Genomic DNA, 4,727 nt, shown 5'->3' on the forward strand with positions numbered 1-4,727 from the left:
AGCGCCCTGGGCAGAGGCGAGGGCGCCAGCGGGCGGGGGCCGGGGAGAGGGTTGGGAGGGCGCGGTGCTGGCGAGCCTGGGCTTTGGGCCCGGACGGCTGAAGCCACTGGGCATTCACTGCTGCGACGGTGCCCACCCGCCCTGCGCCTGTGCCGTCGGGCGCCCTCCTAGTGGTCAGGCCCTGACCTGGGGGTGGGGGCGGGAAGAGAGGCACACACCCTGGAGTGTGGAAACCCACCCGCGGTGGGCAGGGCTAGGAGAGAGCGGCCAGCGCACAGGACTCCTGGGGAGCAGCGAGAGCACCCTGGCCCAGCTGGAGGAGAGAGATGGGTGGGGGGAGGCAGGCCCCGGGAGGGACCTGCAGCTGGGTGAGCAAGGAGTTTGGACTTCATCCCAAGGACAACGTGGCGCCGCAAGAGGGTTTGGTGCCAGCTGAGACCTGCCCAGATCAGGGTGTTAGAGAACTCTGGGTGCCCAAGGAAGTGGGTGGGTATCAAACCAGGGGCCCTGGGCTGGAAAAGGAGGGGACTGAGGAGATGGAAGAGGTTGGACTGGGTTTTCCAGTTTGCCCCCCAGACCTGCCCTGGGCTCCAGACTACATCAGTGGCCCCATCCCCCACCTCCTCTGGCTTCTGGGTGAGTTTGGCCCCCGGCCCAGAAGCTGGGGAATTTCCCCAACTCCTTGCTGGGCACAGACCAGCTCTCTCCCTGAGGCTACAGCCCCTGCCCGGTGCCGTCTCCCTACCCTCTCAGGGCTCTGGGAGCAGCCCCCACCCAGAACTTCGCCCACGCCTTGTACACACAAGGAAGGAAATGGCCCTTCATAAAAGTCCTTTTCTCTCTTTGAGTCTGTCTCCTCCCAGGATCCTGACTTCCTCCAGGTGAGGGAGGGGGAGGCAGGGTGGTTCCCAGTAGTCACCTGGACAGCCTGGGACCAGATGTGCAGGGGTCGGGTCGGCAGGCGAGAGAGTCTGACACAGGCGGAGAGCCTGGTGGGCAAGCAGGTAGTGTTCGGGAGTTCGGGACTGAGCTCTGCAGCGGCTCGCGGCACCATCAGGTGTGGGGGATGGGGTGGAAAGAACGAGGTACACGAGCCAGGGACCCACAGAGGACTGCAGAGAAGGAAAGCGCGATGAGTAGGGCCACCCACACTGACCTACACATCGAAGACAACTCAGCAAAAGCAGCTACGAGATGTTGTTTTTAAACCACATCAACCAGTTCTAAAGTCCACGTGCAGAATAAAGGTACAAGAACGATAGGCTGGAAGTGCTGGGATGGACACGTCCCCAGAGAAGCTGCACAGACGGCCACGGGCACGTGGAGAGGTGCTCGGCGTCACGAGTCACAGGGCAGCGCACACACATCACACCACATGACCCCGCCTCTGAGCACAGCTACTATCGAGAAAGATCGATGGGCAGCCAGATAAAATGAGCACTGGGGAGGGGGTGAAGAAACTGGAACCCTGTGCACTCTCGGTGGGAATGTAAAATGGTGTAGCTGCTGTGGGAAGCAGAACGGCCTCGAAACCTTAAATGCAGCATGTTTACCCGATCCAGGATTTCCCCTTCTGAGCAAACACCCAAATGGGCATGTGTAACTCGGCTCACGGCACCATTACTCACAGCAGCCAAAAGGTGGCAGCACTCAGATGTCCGCTGATGGAATGGCTGGGCCTGCGGAGTATTACTGAGCCTTAGAAAGGAAGGACATCCTGGTTTCCGCTACGACGGACAGAGTGACATGAGCCAGTCACAGCATGGAGGGCTCAGATCACAGAGGAGAAAAGCAGGGTTGTGGGTGCCGGGGGTGGGAAGGGCGAGGCGGTGAGTGTGTAACGGGTGCAGAGTTTGGGAAAATGAAAAAGGTTCGGGAAATGGTGGCAGTGACAGCTCCACAAAGATGTGAATGTGCTAATGCCCCCAGACCATAGCCCTAAAAAGGGTTAAAATGGTAAATTTTATGTTATGTATATTTTACCACAACAAAAAAGCAAACAAGAAAAGAAAGAAAAGAACGATGAAACAGAAAGTCCTGGAAAGTTCTGGAACAGAAGGCTCTAGTTGTCCCAGAGGGCAGACTGTCAGAGAACCAGCCGGAACGTTTTGTTATGGGCAGTCCACTGCACACACGGATCAGAGGTCTGTGTCATCATTCAGCATATGACTATTTCGCATTTAAAAGCCACAAGGAAAAGGACATTAATTAAGGGTTTGGGACAACTGGCAGCTGTCTGCAAAAAAAAAAACAAAAAAAACAAACATAACAAAACCTCGGACTCCTACCTCCACAATAAATTTCCTCTGGTCCAGAATCGTAAGTGCAAAACAAACAAAAAACAAACAAACAAAACCCAAACCACGACCACAAAAACATTCTAAGAAAACAGAAGACTTCAACAGTGTGGAGGTGAGGAAGGCTTTTCTCAGCGTGATACAGAAGCAGAAACCAGTTAAGAAAAATAGTTTATAACTAATTAAATCAAATTGCAACATTTTGCATAGAAATAACCTTTTAAGTCAAAGGATGTGTGACAAACCAGGACAACTTTGTAATTCACATGCCCACTGACGGGCCAACCCCCCCCACCCCCCACGAGGTTAGTGGGGTTAGTGAGGTCGGCAACCTCCTAGAAGCGGGTCAGGCAGGCTGGGCGTTTGGGGAAGGAAACAGGAATGACGATCTGCTGAAAGATGCTGAACTCTGCCCGTAGTCAGAGAAAAGTAACTCGCATGCCTCCTGGGATGCTGGCTCCCCCTCCGGGGAGACTAGGCAGTTTTGAAAAGGGTCAGGAGGGAAGGGGCTGAGACACAGGCACCCACTTACCCCAGAATGGGAGTTTGCAGTTCGGGGCGGGGGGAGAAGGGGACGAAGGCTTTGTCCAGCCAGCCGGTGTCCTCCCTGGGACCCATCCTGTGGGGACATCCACACGAGTCCACCCTGCTCCCAACAGCAAGGCCAGAAAGGGCCTGAACGTGTGTCCCCCAGGGGCCCCGGCGCGGTGCGGCAGCCTGCTGGGCCGGCCCAGGGACCTCTCCTTGGTATTCGAGATGAACACACAGCCCCTCTGACCCCCCCCCCACACTGTGTGGTCCCCGTGGGAGACCCTGTTCCCACCATCTGCCCTTGGCTGTGCTTGAAGTTTTTAAACCAGGAAGCCACATTCAAGATGACAGCATTTGCCGTATCCTTTAGGGAAGGGAGAGGAGCGGGCGAGAGGCGCCCCGCACGCTGTGTCAGGTCCAGGAAGCGTCCGGCGGGCTCGGCGGAGACGTATGGTGCCTGCCGCGTTAGATGGAGTTTGCAGACACCTCAGGGGTGGAGTGGAGACCAGGGGCCGGTCAAAGAGAGAAAACGGGGGCTGCCTGTCCCCAGCCCTAGGGTCCTGTGGCCTACGAAGCCATTGGACTCAGCTGCCTCCAGGTGGGGTTGGGGCTGGCCCCGGCCTCCTCCTGGGCCTCAGGGTCCCCTGTCCGGAGTTCGGGCCGGAATCCCTGATGGAGCCCAGCCGCCTCGTCCCCCGCGGGGAATGCTTACTGTCCCCTGCCTTGGGACTTTTGCATTCAGCCGCTGGCGTCGCGGCATTAAAAGCTTCCAGCCTGAGCGCTGGGCACGGCGCTGCTAGCAGGAGGTGCCCTCGGGGCTGGCACACAACTGAGGGTGCCGGGGTGTCCGACGCACAGCCGGCGAAGGCACCGTGCGAGTCCTTCCCTTCCCAGCGGTCAGTGCGGGCCTTGCACAGCCCTGCCGGTAACCAGCGATCAGCCGCAGCCAGGCGCTAGGCCTTCCTGGAGGCCAGGCCGGGCGACATCTGCTGTGTCTGCGTGGGCCTGTCTGGAACGGCCGCTTGTCTGCAGGCCCCGATCCCGCCGGCCCGCCCCNCCCCGCCGCTCGGGAGCCCTCCGTGGGGCTGGTCCCGGCGGCTGGGGCAGGGGCCGCGCTCAAGGACTGGAGACGGTGGCCGGGCAGAGCCTTCCCCTCTGGCCCCACTCCCCATCAGAGGCATGGAGGCCCCCTGGCCGCTCTCCCAGGCTCGCTGGCCTCCTGGAGACCCGGTCCCCGGGACTCAGCCTGATGGACCTGGTCATTATCTGCGGGCATTGAGTCCACGTTCAATTATTCACCCAGCCGAGACCCAGCTGCGGAAGGGGGCCACGCCCTGCTGAGACAGCGGCCATCCGTCCTTCTAGGGCCTGGCTTGGGAGCCGCAGGGCACTGGGCTGGGGCGGAACTGGCATGAGCCCCAGGACGGGTGAACCTGAGGACTGAGGGTGGGGTGGGAGCGGTTGTGAGGCTGCNAGGCCCTGTTGCTCTGCTGCCCTCGGGCCAGAGCACAGAACCCAACTCCGCTGAGAGCCCAGGCTCATTACACCTGCCCACAGCCCTGCGGCCCCCCTGGGGGGCAGGTGTTGAAGGACTGTGGGAGTTATGTCCCCCCCGTGGGGTCTCCTCTCAGGGTGGCCCTCAGACAGCAGGGGTGCTTCTGCTCACCTTCCACAGCTCACAGCCTCAGCCGGTCCTGGGCGGTGGCAGGTGCAGGGGGGGCAGGGCAGAGGTGGTGCAGGAGCAGGTGCAGGGAGGGGGGGGCGGGGGCTGGNGAGCCTCCCTCCTTAGAGGAATAGCGTCTGCCTCCCCAGGAGTAACCCCTGCAGCGGAGTCCACGAGCAGGGAAGACAGCCCTGTGCCCCTGCTGCCCCCCACATTCCTGTGCCCCCCCATCCATC

Source organism: Crocuta crocuta, unplaced genomic scaffold (genome assembly GCF_008692635.1).
Source record: "Crocuta crocuta isolate KB4526 unplaced genomic scaffold, BGI_CrCroc_1.0 scaffold8, whole genome shotgun sequence".
Lineage (NCBI taxonomy): Eukaryota > Metazoa > Chordata > Mammalia > Carnivora > Hyaenidae > Crocuta > Crocuta crocuta.